This window comes from Balaenoptera physalus, assembly GCF_965194825.1.
Source record: "Balaenoptera physalus genome assembly, chromosome: 1".
Taxonomy (NCBI): Eukaryota; Metazoa; Chordata; class Mammalia; order Artiodactyla; family Balaenopteridae; genus Balaenoptera; species Balaenoptera physalus.
Window position 1 is genome coordinate 58,840,409 of NC_138882.1, and position 17,584 is coordinate 58,857,992.

A 17,584-nucleotide genomic window follows, 5' to 3' on the forward strand; every position below is an offset into this window, starting at 1 on the left:
ACTAACAATGATCCTTCTCAAACTCTTCCAAAAATTGCAGCGGGAAGAACACTCCCAAATTCACTCTACAAAGCCACCATCACCCTGATACCAACAGCAGAAAAAGATATCACAAAAAAGAAAACTACAGACCAATATCACTGATGAATATAGATGCAAAAATCCTGAACAATATACTAGCAAACAGAATCCAACAACATATTAAAAGGATCATACACCATGGTCAAGTGAGATTTATCCCAGGGGTGCAAGGATTCTTCAATACATGCAAATCAATGAATGTGATACACCATATTAACAAATTGAAGAATAAAAACCATATGGTCATCTTAATAGATGCAGAAAAAGCTTTTGACAAAATTCAGCACCCATTTATGATAAAAACTCTCCAGAAAGTGGGCATAGAGGGAACCTACCTCAACATAATAAAGGCCATATATGACAAACCCACAGCAAGCATCATACTCAATGGTGAAAAACTGAAAGCATTTCCACTAAGATCAGGAACATGACAAGGATGTCCACCCTCGCCACTCTTATTCAACATAGTTTTGGAAGCCCTAGCCATGGCAGTCAGAGAAGAAAAAGAAATAAAAGGAATCCAAATTGGAAAAGAAGAAGTAAAACTGTCACTGTTTGCAGATGACATGATACTGTACATAGAAAATCCTAAAGAGGCCATCAGGATTTCCCTCATGGCACAGTGGTTAAGAATCCGCCTGCCAATGCAGGGAACATGGGTTCTATCCCTGGTCCGGGAAGATCCCACATGCTGCAGAGCAACAAAGCTCGTGTGCCACAACTACTACGCCTGCGCTCTAGAGCCCGCGAGCCACAACTACTGAAGCCTGTGTGCCTAGAGCCCACACTCTGCAACAAGAGAAGCCACCGTAATAAGAAGCCCACGCACAGCAACGAAGAGTAGCCCCTGCTCGACGCAACTAGAGAAAGCCCGCGCGCAGCAACAAAGACCCAACGCAGCCAAAAATAATTAATTAATTAATTAATTAATTAATTAATTTCAAAAAAAGAAAAAAATAAGATGCCACCAGAAAACTACTAGAACTAATCAATGAATTTGGTAAGGTTACAGGATACAAAATTAATGCACAGAAATCTCTGGCATTCCTACACTAACAACAAAAAATCAGAAAGAGAGATGAAGGAAACAATCCCATTTACCATCGCAACAAAAAGAATAAAATACCTAGGAATAAACCTACCTAAGGAGGTGAAAGACTTGTACTCAGAAAACTATAAAACACTGATGAAAGAAATCAAAGATGACAGATGGAGAAATATAACATGTTCTTGGATTAGAAGAATCAATATTGTAAAAATGACAATACTACCCAAAGCAATCTGCAGATTCAATGCAATCCCTATCAAACTACCAATGGCATTCTTCACAGAATTAGAACAAAAAATTTTACAATTCGTATGGAAACACAAAAGACCTCGAAGAGCCAAAGCAATCTTGAGAAAGAAAAATGGAGCTGGAGGAATCAGGCTCCCTGACTTCAGACTATACTACAAAACTACAGTAATCAAGATAGTATGGTACTGGCACAAAAACAGAAATATAGATCAATGGAACAGGATAGAAAGCCCAGAGATAAACCCATGCACATATGGTCACCTTATCTTTCACAAAGGAGGCAAGAATATACAATGGAGAAAAAACAGCCTCTTCAATAGGTGGTGCTGGGAAAACTGGACAGCTACATGTTAATGAAATTAGAACACTACCTAACACCATATATAAAAATAAACTCCAAATGGATTAAAGACCTAAATCACTACATAGAGCAGACACTACAAAACTCTTAGAGGAAAACATAGGAAAAACACTCTTTGACATAAACCACAGCAAGATCTTTTTTGACCCACCTCCTAGAGTAATGGAAATAAAAACAAAAATAAACAAATGGTACCTAATGTAACTTAAAAGCTTTTGCACAGCAAAGGAAACCATAAACAAGACAAAAAGACAACCCTCAGAATGGGAGGAGATATTTGCAAATGAAACAATGGACAAAGGATTAATCTCCAAAATATACAAACAGCTCATGGAGCTCAATATCAAAAAAACAAACAATTCAATTAAAAAATGGGTGGAAGACCTAAATAGACATTTCACCAAAGAAGACATACAGATGGCCAAGAGGCACATGAAAAGTTGCTCAACATCACTAACTATTAGAGAAATGCAAATCAAAACTACATGAGGTATCACCTCACGCCAGTCAGAATGGCCATTATCAAAAAATCTAGAAAGAATAAATGCTGGAAAGGGTGTGGTGAAAAAGGAACCCTCCTGCATTGTTGGTGGGAACGTAAATTGATACAGCCACTACGGAAAACAGTATGGAGTTTCCTTAAAAAACTAAAAATAGAACTACCATATGACCCAGCAATCCCACTACTGGGCATATACCTTGTGAAAACCATAATTCAAAAAGAGTCATGTACCACAATGTTCATTGCAGCACTATTTGCAATAGCCAGGACATGGAACCAACCTAAATGTCCGTCAACAGATGAATGGATAAAGAAGATGTGGCACATATATAGAATGGAATATTACTTGGCCATAAAAAGAAACGAAATTATTTGTAGTGAGGTGGATGGACCTAGAGTCTGTCATACAGAGTGAAGTAAGTCAGAAAGAGAAAACAAATACTGTATGCCAACACATATATATGGAATCTAAAAAAAAAAAAAATGGTATTGATGAACCTAGTGATAGGGCAGGAATAAAGGCATAGACATAGAGAAGGTACTTGAGGACACTGGGGGTGGAGGGGGAAGCTGGGGCAAAGGGAGAGTAGCATTAACATATATACACTACCAATTGTAAAATAATTAGCTAGTGGGAAGCAGCAGCATAGCACAGGGAGATCGGCTCAGTGCTTTGCGATGACCTAGAGGGGTGGGATAGGGAGGATGGGAGGGAGGCTCAAGAGGGAGGGGATATGGGGACATGTGTCTGCATATGGCTGATTCACTTTGCTGTACAACAGAAACTAACAGTATTGTGAAGCAATTATACTCCAATAAAGATCTATTAAAAAAATAATAAAATCAAATAAATAAGCTTCAAGGATATATTGTATAACACAGGGAATATAGCCAATATTTTATAATAACTTTAAATGGAGTATAATCTATAAAAAATTTGAATCACTATGTTATACACCTGAAACTAATATAATATTGTAAACCAACTATACCTCAATTAAAAAAAAATTCAGAAGTAGAAAGATAGCACACTTACAGATCTGGAATACCAAATGAATTAATTAAAGCGTTGAAAAGTGCTGCCTCTACAGAGAAAGAATGGGTGAGATGTGAGGGGACTGCTCATTTTAGTTTCAAACCTTATAAAATTATTTTTCTCTTTAGAGGCATATATATCTTTCATGAAGATAAACACTAAAAAGAGAAGGAGGTAGTGAAAGGAATCTTTACAAATTAATGTGTAAATGGCTTTCTTGAGAGGGAAACTCCTAACAACCCTCTGATCATAATAAAGTGTTTTCATGTTAATATCCATTTTAAAAAGCAAAGAAGTTTTTATTTTATTTGTGAAACAATGAGCACTGTTGTACATTTTTCAGCAGAAGCAACCCATTCATTATGGCTAGCGAGGATGGAAAGAAGTAGATTTAAAAATCTTAGGAAATAGACTCAACAGAACCTGGTAATTGATTGCTAAATGGATGGGAGCAGTGATAACACAGAAGGTATGAGAAAGGAGGGAAGAGTCAAGGATGGTTCCCAGGTTTCTGCCGTGAAGTACCTGGGTAGATGGTGGTATCATTTTCTGAAATAGAAAATATAGAAGAGAAATAGAATTGGAAAGACAGGGAAGAATGCAAGTTTGATTTGAGGCGTGATCAAATAAAGACCTACAGGATATCCAGGCAGAGAAGACAGGTGGCAACTAGATATAGAGAACAGGAGTTCGCAGGAGAGATTTGGCCTGGAAAAAGAGAACTGGAAATGTAACAAGATAAATAACATGACTGGGGGGAAGGGAGCAGGAGAATCCTTCCTCAGGGTCAGACCTACCAATTTAGAGAAGGCTAGGCTTCAAAAGTCTATGGGAAGGTTGAGTGATATCACATATTCAGAATCTAAAAAAAAAGATGCAAATGAACTTACAAGACGGAAACAGACTCACAGACATAGAAAACAAATTTATGGTTACCAAAGAGAAAAGGCAGGGAGACAGATAAATTAGGAGTTTGGGATTAACAGATGCACACTACTGTATATAAAATAAACACCAAGGTCCTACTGTATAGCACTATATATAGGGAACTATATTCAATATCTTGTAATAACCTATAATGGAAAAGAATCTGATAAAGAATATATATATATGTATATACATATATATAAAAATATCACTGAATCACTTCGCTGTACACCAGAAACTAACACAACACTATAAATCAACTATACTTCAACAAAAACATTAAAAAAATAAAAGTCTAAGGGAAGGTTGAAAATTATAACTTGGAGAAGTTGAAAAGTGCTAAATTACTCTAAGGGGAGGGTATACAAAGGGTTAGAAGACAGTGAGAGATCCGGTGGCTCGCAGTATTTGGGGAAGGTGACAAAAATGTCCAACTGGGAATTGAAAGTTATATGTTGTGTGATATGCCTTGCAACTCTACACCTTTTTCTTCCCAGGAAATCATTAGTAAAAACTGGCTTTACTTCTCAATATTTTGTGGAACATGTTTGTTTTCAGGGAATGTGACAAAAAAATGAATTGTGTCTCAAGGTTTGTACAAGAAGGCAGACACGGTCTGTGGAAGGATGGCTACATGACTATAGGGTATCACCAGTAAAGTGTTAGGGGAAGCATTTGCAAACAACTCCGGTGAAGACTAAAACCAAGAGGGAACCAGGGAAGTCACTGTGGTTACACAGGAAGGTCTCTGATAATATCAATTCTTTTTTTTAACGGCTTGTTGTTCCATTACTGCCTTTTTTTTTTTTTTTAATTTTATTTTTGGCTGCGTTGGGTCTTCGTTGCTGTGCGCGGGTTTTCTCTATTTGCTGTGAGCAGGGGCTACTCTTCGTTGCCGCGCGCCGGCTTCTCATCGCGGTGGCTTCTCTTGTTGCTGAGCACGGGCTCTAGGCGTGTGAGCTTCAGTAGTTGTGGCTCGCGGGCTTAGCTGCTCCACGGCATGTGGGATCTTCCTCGACCAGGGCTCGAACCCGTGTCCCCTGCATTGGCAGGTGGATTCTTAACCATTGTGCCACCAGGGAAGCCCGCCTTTTTGTATTTTTTTAAACTGAGATATAATTGACATATAACATTATATTAGTTTCAAGTATGCAACGTATTGTAATCTCAATTCTTAATAAAAAATACAAAAGACAGAAAGTAGGGTCCATAGCCAAGAACAGGTATAAGAGATTGGCTCCAACATAAAGTTATCAGGAAGGCTGAAACCAGATGAACTAAGCCTTGTGAATAAATGCTAAGAAGGGTGTGAAGAAAAACGGACTAACCTACTTCTTGAGTCCAATGGCAATGTTAATTCATTGGTTCCTGCCTCTGTGTCAGCAAGGAGCCCATCAACTATGATTCACCAATATTTTAGTCCCTTTCTGCCCCCACCACCTTCACACCCTAGGCTCTTAACTCTACTTTATATCTTAGCACCTATCAATACCTGAAACTGTATTATATATTGTTAATTTGTTTGTTGTCTGTCTCCCTCACTCTAAGGTAAGTTGCATGAGAAGAGGAGTTTTGTCTTCAATACTCTGCCCGGAATCGTACCTGTCATGTAAAAGATATTCTAATAAATATTTATTATCGAATGAATCAATTCCTGTCTTGTTTCTGCCTTTTGTCAGAAATGACTTCTGGATTAAAACAAGTAGGAAGGGGGCTTCCCTGGTGGCGCAATGGTTGAGAATCTGCCTGCTAATGCAGGGGACACAGGTTCGAGCCCTGGTCTGGGAAGATCCCACATGCTGCAGAGCAACTAGGCCCGTGAGCCACAACTACTGAGCCTGCACGTCTGGAGCCTGTGCTCCGCAACGAGAGGCCGCGATAGTGAGAGGCCCACGCACCGCGATGAAGAGTGGCCCCCGCTTGCCGCAACTGGAGAAAGCCCTCGCACAGAAACGAAGACCCAACACAGCCAAAAATAATTAAATAAATTAATTTAAAATAATAATAATAATTTTTTTTTTAAAAGTAGGAAACAATTGGTTAAGAGGGAATTTAAGGGATTTCCCTGGTGGTGCAGTGGTTAAGAATCTGCCTGCCAATGCAGGGGACACGGGTTCGAGCCCTGGTCTGGGAAGATCCCAAATGCCATGGAGCAACTAAGCCCGTGCGCCACAACTACTGAGCCTGCCCTCTAGAGACCGCGAGCCACAACTACTGAGCCCATGTGCTGCAACTACTGAAGCCCGCGCGCCTAGAGCCCGTGCTCGGCAACAAGAGAAGCCACCGCAATGAGAAGCCCGAGCACCGCAACGAAGAGTAGCTCCAGCTCGCCAAAACTAGAGAAAAGCCCGCGTGCAGCAACAAAGGGCCAACACAGCCAAAAAATTAATTAATTAATTAATTAATTAATTAAAAAAAAAAACCTTTAAAAAAAAGAGGAAATTCAAGTCTAAAGCAGCATAAGTTTGTACCAAGGTCTTCAAAGTACTGTAATGATAACTGCAATCACTTACTGATCACCAAGTAGATGCCAGGCACTGTGCTAAGCCCTTAACCTACGTTATCTAATACAATCTTCAAAGCAAAGGGATTGTTATCCCCTTTTGTAGATAAAGAAGGTAAGTGCCCAAAGGCTTAAGGAATTTGCCCCAGCTGGCCAATGTCCAAGCCAAAGTTCAAACTCAGGTCTCTGACTTCAGAGCCTGTGACCTTAAGCATGCTGTGATTCTGCCTAATGAAAGTAAGACACTTCCATACCATATTTAAATCCCTTGGGACCCAACCAAATTATCTATCAGGATCCTAAAATTATTAAATTGCTTTTTGTAATTATGAATTAGGAAAAATGGACTAAGTGCTAGAAGACTGGTGGTGGGTAAGTATGTTTATGATTTTTAAGAAGAGTAAATTGTACAATAAAGGACTACAAAACTAGATAGTTTAGTAGTAATATGTATATAACAGTCTTGGTATTTGAAATACCTTTAGACTGGGCACTTCAGTTTGTACCCTGCCCTCCACTTCCTGTTGTCTTCTCCCAGCCATTTTACATATTTTGATTTCCTGTCTGGCCCTCAAAGAAATTTCAGTACGTAACCAGAAACCACAGAAATCTGTCCCAGCAGAAATTCAAGGACACACACACATTGTTTAGGATCACTTTTAGAAATAGTAATTGATCATTAAAAGCCAACAGACGTTTACTATAAAATCATAAGACAAAATTATTACATTGATTCTAAGTGACAAGGAGGTAGTGGCAGCAAAAATAGAAAGTGTGGCCTTTTAAAACCTACATTTTAGAATATCTTAGGGGCAAATACACAATGGAATGGAATGGAAGCAATGCTTGCCTCTGGCAAGGGAATGAGAAGGCTGGAGAACAGAGGAGGGAGGAAGACTTATATTTCACAGTCTATCTAAAGTACCTTTTGAATTTTACAGCTCTAACATTTCATGGGTGATGGAGCCCTTGCTGACACAAAGGCAGGAGCCATTGAGCATATGGAACAAAATCCAACCAAATGAGCCTAACTCCAGAGTTTCCTGAAGATTCTCTGAGATGATGCTGAAACCATCTTCCCAGCCTTTATTGTGACACAGAGAAACCAACTTAAGTTGTTCTCAATTACCGCATGACGCTGAATTCAGCTGCCCGTTGAAGCTCAGTTGTTCCCTACACATGACTCAGCCACCACTTCTCTTCACATGCGTCTTGTCATGTTGAACCCATTAAGTCACCGCCTAACAAAAATTTGCTCCCTCCCTCTTTTAAAGTTTCCGGTTAGTTGACTAATGTTCTTCAGTTTCCCAGGAACAATGAGAAATAGGCTTTTAAGCTGTGAAATTCCCTTATTGTTCTTTACCTTTGGTTTTCCACAGACTTGAAGCTTGAGAAAACAGAATTAAAGTTTCAAACCATTGTTTTATTTAGCTATGTTTTGAATGATTTTGATATATCTTTGCTTAGAAAATGTTGAATTTCTGACTTTTTAGCAACAACAAAATGCGTCAGAAGATGTTATTAAAATTCTCTACCTTTTCCAAGGAGTAAAATGTAATTATTAGATATAAAATAGCATACATAAACCCTAGTCCAGGAGAGGGGAAGAGTGATTGAGATGGACTTGGTGGTAGGGCAGGAAGGCTGGAAATGGAAGTACTCTAACTGATATCCTATTTTCCTCGATCATTTTTTCTAAAGCATTAAAAATATTTTTACTGACAACAACAAAACACAATTTTAGAGCATACAGTATAGGCAGTATTTTTTTTTAATTAATTAATTATTTATTTATTTTTGGCTGTGTTGGGTCTTCCTTGTGGTGTGTGAGCTTATTGCGGTGGCTTCTCTTGTTGCGGAGCGTGGGCTCTAGGAGCACGGGCTTCAGTAGTTGCAGCACGCAGGCTCAGTAGTTGTGGCACATGGGCTTAGTTGCTCCACGGCATGTGGGATCTTCCCGGACCAGGGATCAAACCCATGTCCACTGCATTGGCAGGTGGATTTTTTGTTGTTGTTGTTGTTTAACATCTTTATTGGAGTATAATTGCTTTACAATGGTGTGTTAGTTCCTGCTGTATAACAAAGTGAATCAGCTATACATATACATACATCCCCATACCTCCTCCGTCTTGCATCTCCCTCCCACCCTCCCTATCACACCCCTCTAGGTGGACACAAAGCACTGAGAGCTGATCTCCCTGTGCTATGCGGCTGCTTCCCACTAGCTATCTGTTTTACATTTGGTAGTGTATATATGTCCATGCCACTCTCTCACTTCATCCCAGCCTACCCTTCCCGCTCCCCGTGTCCTCAAGTCCATTCTCTATGTCTGCGTCTTTATTCCTGTCCTGCCCCTAGGTTCTTCAGAACCATTTTCTTTTTTTTTTTTTTTTTAGATCCCATATATATGTGTTAGCATACTGTATTTGTTTTTCTCTTTCTGACTTACTTCACTCTGTATGACGGTCTCTATGTCCATCCACCTCACTACAAATAACTCAGTTTCGTTTCTTTTCATGGCTGAAAAATATTCCATTGTATATATGCCACATCTTCTTTATCCATTCATCTGTCGATGGACATTTAGGTTACTTCCAGGTCCTGGCTGTTGTAAATAGAGCTGCAATGAACATTGTGGTACATGACTCTTTTTGAGTTATGGCTTTCTCAGAGTATATGCCCAGTAGTGGGATTGCTGGGTCGTATGGTAGTTCTATTTTTAGTTTTTTGAGGAAACTCCATACTGTTCTCCATAGTGACTGTATCAATTTACATTCCCACCAACAGTGCAAGAGGGTTCCCTTTGCTCCACGCCCTCTCCAGCATTTATTGTTTGTAGATTTTTTGACCATGGCCATTCTGACTGGTGTGAGGGGATACCTCACTGTAGTTTTGGTTTGCATTTCTCTAATGACTAGTGATGTTGAGCCTCCTTTCATGTGTTTGTTGGCAATCTGTATATCTTCTTTGGAGAAATGTCTATTTAGGTCTTCTACCCATTTTTGGATTGGGTTGTTTGTTTTTCTGATATTGAGATGCATGAGCTACTTGTATATTATGGAGATTAATCCTTTGTCAGTTGCTTCATTTGCAAATATTTTCTCCCATTCTGAGGGTTGTCTTTTTGTCTTGTTTATGGTTTCCTTTGCTGCACAAAAGCTTTTAAGTTTCATTAGGTACCATTTGTTTATTTTTGTTTGTATTTCCATTTCTCTAGGAGGTGGGTCAAAAGCTGGCCTTACATTTAGGTCTTTAATCCATCTTGAGTTTATTTTTGTGTATGGTGTTAGGGAGTGTTCTAATTTCATTCTTTTACTTGTAGCTGTCCAGTTTTCCCAGCACCACTTATTGAAGAGGCTGTCTTTTCTCCATTGTATATTCTTGTGGCAGGCAGATTCTTAACCACTGCGCCACCAGGGAAGTCCCTATAGGCAGTATTATATATCACTGCTATAAACATTAATATAATGTACTAATAAAATGTTTTTTTGTATATATGCTTAAAGACATCTATTTTAGTAATGAGTCACTAGTTTATGCTTTCTCCATAAATAAAGAGTGAAAAATTAGTGAGAATTTTTGACTATTATTTTTCTGTGCTCTGTTAACTGAAGTTGAAATACATTGAGTGTTTTCTTTCTCCTGAAGGTATTGTCTTTGAACTTATCCCAAATTTAACACCATAAACATAACAACTTTGGCTTCATGTTTAAATCCTAAGAATTGGGAATTCCCTGGCTGTCCAGTGGTTAGGACTCCACGCTTCCACTGCGGAGGGCACAGGTTTGATCCCTGGTTGGGGAACTAAGATCCTGTGAGCCGTGGGACATGGCCAAAAAAATAAATAAAAATAAAACCTAAGAATGATTGTTGACCAAAGTAAATATACTCAAAATGCACAAATGCAAGAAATAATGTGGAATAAAAATTCTCAAGCCCCTGGAGAGTTTATTCCATTCATTTTGTTTCCTGGAGGCTAATTATCTGGTTTACGGACTGAACAGATCCTTTGTTCCTTCTCACTCCAAATATAGTTGCACTTCTGCCATTTAACCACTCATTTTATTCTCCCCATAAGAATCTAGGAGAAGTGAAAGGAAGAACAAATATTTTAGCTCTTAAACTTTCAAGAGGTCAGTACTTTATATAGTATAGACAATACTATGGTCTGCTACCCCAACTGACTGGTGACCAAAACTTCAAAACACTCTGGAAATTGCCATCAGCTAATGAGAGCCACTTCCCCAGGAGTTTATGCTTCTTTCCTAAGGATAGTTCTCATCCAACAACTGGTCAATGTGAGGTTATAAATGTCTGATCTCTTGTCTCAAGGTAGAACATCTCTGAAGGGACTCCCAGATCCAAAACTTCTTGTGGGATCAGCTGAGGCCTCTGCTGTGACTGCATCAAAGATCAATTTTTCCCACTGCCCTCACTCTTTACAGGTGTTGTCCCCAGATTACTTCTCAATAAACCTTTCTCCACAAATCACCCTCTAAGAGTCTGCTTCTGGGGAGACAATCTAAGGCAGATTTGATTTTCCACCAGCAGAAAACTTTGTTCCCTTTAAGTTCTTGTAGCAGCATAGGACACAGAATCTTAACAACAGCAGTAAAATGAAAGCTGTATTATTTCTTACCTATTTCATAGCTACCCAAAACAACATTCTTTTTTTTTTAATTAAATTTTATTGGAGTATAGCTGCTTTACAATGTTGTGTCAGTTTCTACTGTACAGCAAAGTGAATCAGCTATATGTGTACATGTATTCCCCTCTTTTTTGGATTTCTTTCCCATAAAACAACATTCTTGACTCTCTCTGTGAGTTGAGGGAGAAGATGGAGCCCGCGAAATTAAGTAAGGCTAACTGACCTTCATGGAGATCAAACTCATGACCTTGGCATTATTTTACCATGCTCTGCTCAGCTAAGTTAATAGGTTCAGACAGAAAGCTTAAAAGTGAGATTTAAAGACTACTTCTGTAAATCTTGCTACCTCCGTTAATGACAACCAGCAAGAGTAATCCAAAAGTTGTCTTTCTGAGAGCTTTTACACTTCTCCAGTAGATTCTAGTTGAAGATGACAGATTGATCATATGAATTTCTCTTCTCCTGCCTAAGAACTCCCTAAAATTAAGACAATGAGAGAAGAAACAGCAAGAGAGAAAAGACGTCCGTAACAGTTTTTGAAAACTGAAATCAGATGAAGTAGCAGTTAAGTGATTCTGCAGAGCAGAAACTGAATAGCTCCAGAAAAAAAAATACATTCTCTAACCCTCCAGTGAAAGGGCTGGCTCCTGCCTAATCATCCTAAACTAAGTAAATAGAACAAAGGGGCCCAGAGAGGACAGAGCCAACTAAGAAGAAGAAAACTCTTCTTAAAACTCTAAAACCTTCAAGGAAGTAAGAGATTATATGACAACCAATTAAAAAACCCAAATGGACTTCTATAAAAAGATAAACAGGAAATGTAAAAGCTATCTTAGAAATTAAAAATATAATAGCCAAAATAACAATGTGATTAGGAGGGTTGGAAGAGAAAGTTAATTAATATCCCAGAAAGCAGAGAAGGATAGAAAAGAGAAAATAAAAGAGATATAGAGGATGAACCCAGCAAGGCCAAAAACTAAGTATAAAATTTCTGCAAAAAGAGAAAATAGAGATGAGTAAATTATCAAAGAAATAATACTAGAAAATTCCCCAGACCCAAATGACAGGAGCCTATGAATCGAAAAAGCCCAGGTACTCTGAGCAGTGGCTGAAGAAACACTCACACAAAAGTGTGACATTGTGAAATTTTTAAATACCAGAGATAAAGATTCTAAAAGCTTCCAGAGAGGAAAAACAGGTCATATGCAAAGGAGCAAGAAAGAGAATGGCTTCGGAATTCTGTTATCAATAAGAATGCTAGAAGATAATGAAGCAATGCTTTCAGAATTCTGAGGAAAAAGTACCATTCAAGCCGTAAGATATTTTCATTGCTTCAAGGACCCAGAATTTTTTTTTTTTTGCCTGCACAGGAGGATCTTAGTTTCCCAACCAGGGATCACCCTTGCACCCTGCGGTGAAAGCGCAGAGCCCTAACCACTGGACCATCAGGGAATTCCCAAGCTTTTGTTGTTGTTGTTGTTTTGGGGGTTTTTTTGGGGGGCGGGTTTCAGAAAATTTATTTTCTGTCCATCCTTCTCTGGATTTTACTAAAGATGCACTCCAACAAAAGAGAGATATAGATCAAGACAGAGAAAGACATGGAATCTGGGAAACATTGCAATGCAACATGGAAGAAGCAGGCCCAGAGAGCAATCAATACAGATTGAAACAAGACAGAGGCTTCCACATCTAGGAATATAGAGATATGTTTATACACACACAAAAAAACAGTTAATATGATTTTTTTTTTTTTTTAAGTAATAATTTCTGGGAATTCCCTGGCGGTCCAGTAGTTAAGACTCCATGCTTTCACTGATGAGGGCCCGGGTTCAATCCCTGAACTAAGATTTCACAAGCCAAGCAGCGTGGCCAAAAAAAAAAAAAAAAAAAAGTAATAGTTTCTGAGGCAATCATTAGGAGGTAATATGAAGGGGGTGGGGCAAGAAACTACTGTTTGTCTTTATAACTTATTTGGTGCAATTTGATTTTTTAAAAATTATGTGCATAAATACTTTGATTAAAATTTTAATGAAGTAAAATTGATAAAAAAGGTTAAAATAAAACAATTTTCTCATAAAATATTTTTTAAAGGAAAGTACTGAACAATAGACGCTGAACACAAAATGATCACTGGTCCTTAATTACAAAAAATATGCCAAACTCCCACTTGCTCTTTTGACCCCTTGACAATCAATTTGCTACAAAAGGTAAGGATGACTGAGCCAGTAAAACTCAAGGTTTAACGCGCTGCCCTTGAATGGCATGAGCTTATAATGGATTTAGAGCATGCATTGACGGTGACTTATTTTGCACCGCTTCTGATTTAACTTAGCATTATGTCCGCAGGAAGGTTAAATTATGCTTTATTATGCAATTATGGTTAATTATTGTATTGCTGAACAAATGATATATTTATTCATTTGGTTATGTTACGAAATCTAGGGTTCTTTCAAATGGAGCAAATGCCAGGTAGACTTGACTAATTCCCTTGCCTTAACTTTGGTGTTAAACTTTAACAATTCTTATGGGTTTCTTTTCCCACCTTCCCCTTCCAACCTCAGTGACATGCCTTTTGAATTGAGCTTTAGTAGATCCTTTGACTATAGTTGGTAAAACAAAGTGCGTGAAAATTGCTAGTTAAGTGATGGGTACCTAGAGTCTTGATTATAACATTCTATCTACTTTTGTTTGTATTTGAAATTTTCTGTACTAAAAAGCTAAAATAAAGGTGGGCTCCCCAAAATGGAAAGCATTTGTTGGTAAGTAGCCTTGATTGTTCAGTGAGTCAACTTAGAAAGGCAAGAGTCCATTTTCTTTGCAATTTTTTCCATTATAGATTCTATTTTTGTTTTTAATATAAAGAGCAGCCCACATAACAATAATGAAGCTTTCATCCTCTTTAGCAAAATAGGCCTTGGCCTGCTACACACCTGAAGGAGAGACCCTCCAGGGAAATCTCAGTAGGAAACTGTGTTGATGAGTCAGCCTGTGGCATACTTTCTCTGCCTTGATACTAAATCAAAGCTTCAGTTAATGAGTAGGACTGCTTTGTTGCTGAAGCACTGGTCCCCGCAGGGACAGTAACACTGAGGGTGTAGCTATTAATAGACTCTAACACTCCCTTATTTTTTTTTTTTTGGCACTGTTTGTTGCAAAAGCCCAAGTGTTGCTTGTGGAAACCTAGACAAGTTGTTACCTGGATAATTAGTCTCTCACTGAAACTCCATTAGTGGTTTTAGTTCAATAAAAAATGATGCTGCCTTTCTTGCTCTGAACGATTTGACTGGGTTGTTTATACATTAAGTTGTGCCCGGCCTGGTCTTCCCCACAAAGCCTGTGTCCTGCTGATCCTCCAGGTGATTCATCTACTATACACACATAAAAATCACAGTTCACAGGGTTGCTGTTAGAATTAGTTAATGTTTGCCCTGTGCTTTATGATCCTCACATGAAAGGCACTAAGGAAGTACAGTGTGTCTACACAAAGTAATAATATCAGTACACATTGTAAAGAATAGTGGGATCTTTCTGAATGCAAGGTGGAATATTAACTTCAGGTTATTTTTATTAGTGTTTGCAGAAGAACACGATGAAACTGAAGAGGTTTTCAGGTGAACATGTAACTGACAAAAGCAGACACAATTCTGTTGTAGACTAAGGATACGGTAAATATCAAAAGACTAAGGATACGTAAATATCAAAAGAAAGAAACAAAGAAAGAAAAGAAAAGAAAAAAGTACATACTCAATGTTCAAAGAAGGCAGACTAAAAATAATAATGAAGATTCTTGATTCTCAAGATTCTTTTCCCATTGAGATAAAACAACTATAAACTGGCCCCAAAAGAGTTTACCAGAAATATTTGATCTTATTTTACTCTGCATAATTTTACATGTAGTTGATGGAAGGCAGTTCAAAGAAAAAGGAGGGAGGAAAAACTGGCTAAGCATAAACATCAGTGAACACAGGAGATGCCGGAGAGTTGTTTTGAACCTGCCCTTTATTTCCCTCCTCTTGATAATGAAGGCCTAATAATATTGCCTTCCAAATATCAGTTCCTCCTTTCCCATTCCCACCTGCCTCACCCCAGTTGGATCCCGCAGCAGCTCAGATCCAGATTGCCACAGCAATTCCTAACACTCTCACCCTGTGTGCCAAACTCATCCTATCCAAACTCCTTTCGTGCCTTTGAAGGCCTGTTATTATCAGGCCCCACTCTACCTACCCTGCATAACTCTCTATTCAGCTACATTGTTCTTCTTGGAAGTTATTCCCTCCTTCATAATCTTTAAACCACTGAGATGTACTATCCTTCCCCTCCACCAAGCTAAACTAAAACCATTCTCAAAGTTTCTGGTCAATTTTAAAGCCTTCCCTAACCATGCCAGCTCTCAATAATACTTTCTCTTTTCTGACCTTTTTTTTTAATATAAATGTATTTATTTTTGGCTGCGTTGGGTCTACGTTGCGGTGCGTGGGCTTCTCATTGCAGTGGCTTCTCTTGTTGTAGAGCACGGGTTCTAGGCGCTCGGGCTTCAGTAGTTGTGGCACGTGGGCTCAGTAGTTGTGGCTCGTGGGATCTAGAGCACAGGCTCAGTAGTTGTGGCGCACAGGCTTAGCTGCTCCGTGGCATGTGCGGTCTTCCCGGACCAGGGATCGAATCCGTGTCCCCTGCATTGGCAGGTGGATTCTTAACCCCTGCGCCACAAGGGAAGCCTTTTTCTGACCTTTTTGACATCTAGGCATCTAGAGTTTGTGCCACAGACTTTCGTGTTTGTTGCTCTTACCTACAGGATGAGACTGTAACCTCCTTGAGGGCAAAGACTGTTTTTTGGGGGGTTTTTCTAGCGATTCCATTCAATTTTATTTCACACTTAAGTAAACCTGACTCTTAAATTTGCCAATTTCAAAGACTGTTCTTGATATACATTTTGCAGGTCACAGAGTGAGGCACTTCAGAGGAACTGAGTAAACATTTGTCTGATTGGCTCTGATCCTAACTGTGGTCTATTGTTGTCTCCCTTTCAAAACAGGATTGGCGGGGGTGGGGGGGTGCTGTGAAAACCACTGGCTTTGGAGTCAGAGCTGAATGATAATTCCAGTGTTGCCACTTATATCCCATCTCTGTTGCATGAATGTGGGGAAGATTTTTCTTTTCTAACATCCAGAGAGCTACCAAGACATGTTCATCCAGCCCCTGACCCATGGAGAAGGACATCAGATCTGGCAACAAGAGCCATCAGCTTGTGTCCTCTGGCATGGGGGAAGGAGTATTTCACTAGCCATGTCCAGAGCCTAAAGGAAATTTTTTTTACTTCCCTTGCTACAATTCTACTCACTAATAAACTTTCTGGTTTTCCAGGTTCCGTGATACCAGAAGAGGGACTCCCAGGCAGAGGGTCAGAGTTTCCAGACACTAGAAAGGAATATATCACTTGACTTGGCTGTTATGTTACTGTCCTACGAGTTTGGTCAGTGTGAATTGTCATCAAGACACTCATCATCTTTGGGAAATTGAGAAATTCCAGTTTATGAAAAGGGCTGAAAAACAGTCACTGGGCATTGATGATCCACCAGGTACTCTACCAAGGAAGGCCTGCCAGAGCAGCTAACTCCTAAGCCATACTTCCACTCGGTCCCCACACTGTTACACACTTCTGCTTGTCAAATCACCTGTCCCAATTTTGGTTACACCAGAGTAGCCATATATTGCAGTGGCCTCAGTTTGAAACATGACCCGATTATGTACTAAATCACCCTGAGCAAATAGCCAAGGCTTATGTGCCTGTTTCCTCATATGAAGTAAGATGCTAACTGCATCTACCTCACAAGGATGTCATGAGACGCTAACACACATAAAATACTTCAAACAGTGCCCAGCATCTAATTGCTCAATAAATAATAATTATGAAAAAAGCAAGTTCTAGGTAGGACTATGATAAAATTAGTTTAGTCCCAGTCTCCTGACTCATTTTGGTAAAATACGAGGAATAATTTAAAGAATTTGTCAGGATTTTGTAAATATTTCTTACTTCTCCATTTTCGCCAGTTTCTTTTGACCACAAATTTGTTTCCACATAGCAATTAACAGTAATTCCGTGAAAACAAAAAGGGTGTCTGGGCTTTTTTTCCTGAGGTGATTAACCATGGTTAAAGAAAGCTGAAGAGGTAGTTTCTCAGATAGCTTTGTAAGGAGAAACATAGATGGGGTAGTGGCAACTGTGAAGAAG

The 17,584-nt window shown here is 39.0% G+C and overlaps 1 protein-coding gene and 1 long non-coding RNA gene across 2 annotated transcripts in view; one reads left to right on the forward strand and one right to left on the reverse strand.

Annotated features, from left to right (window-relative positions):
- The window catches only part of LOC309649531, a 58,978-nt gene extending 55,429 nt beyond the window's left edge, over positions 1 to 3,549 (forward strand). Inside the window, exon 2 of the long non-coding RNA XR_014257187.1 lies at positions 2,663 to 3,549. This is a non-coding gene — a long non-coding RNA (uncharacterized lncRNA). The remainder of the gene's footprint in view (positions 1 to 2,662) is intronic.
- RABGAP1L (RAB GTPase activating protein 1 like) overlaps positions 1 to 17,584 on the reverse strand; it is a 786,837-nt gene that overhangs the window by 747,145 nt on the left and 22,108 nt on the right. The gene's annotated exons all lie outside the window — the stretch shown is intronic.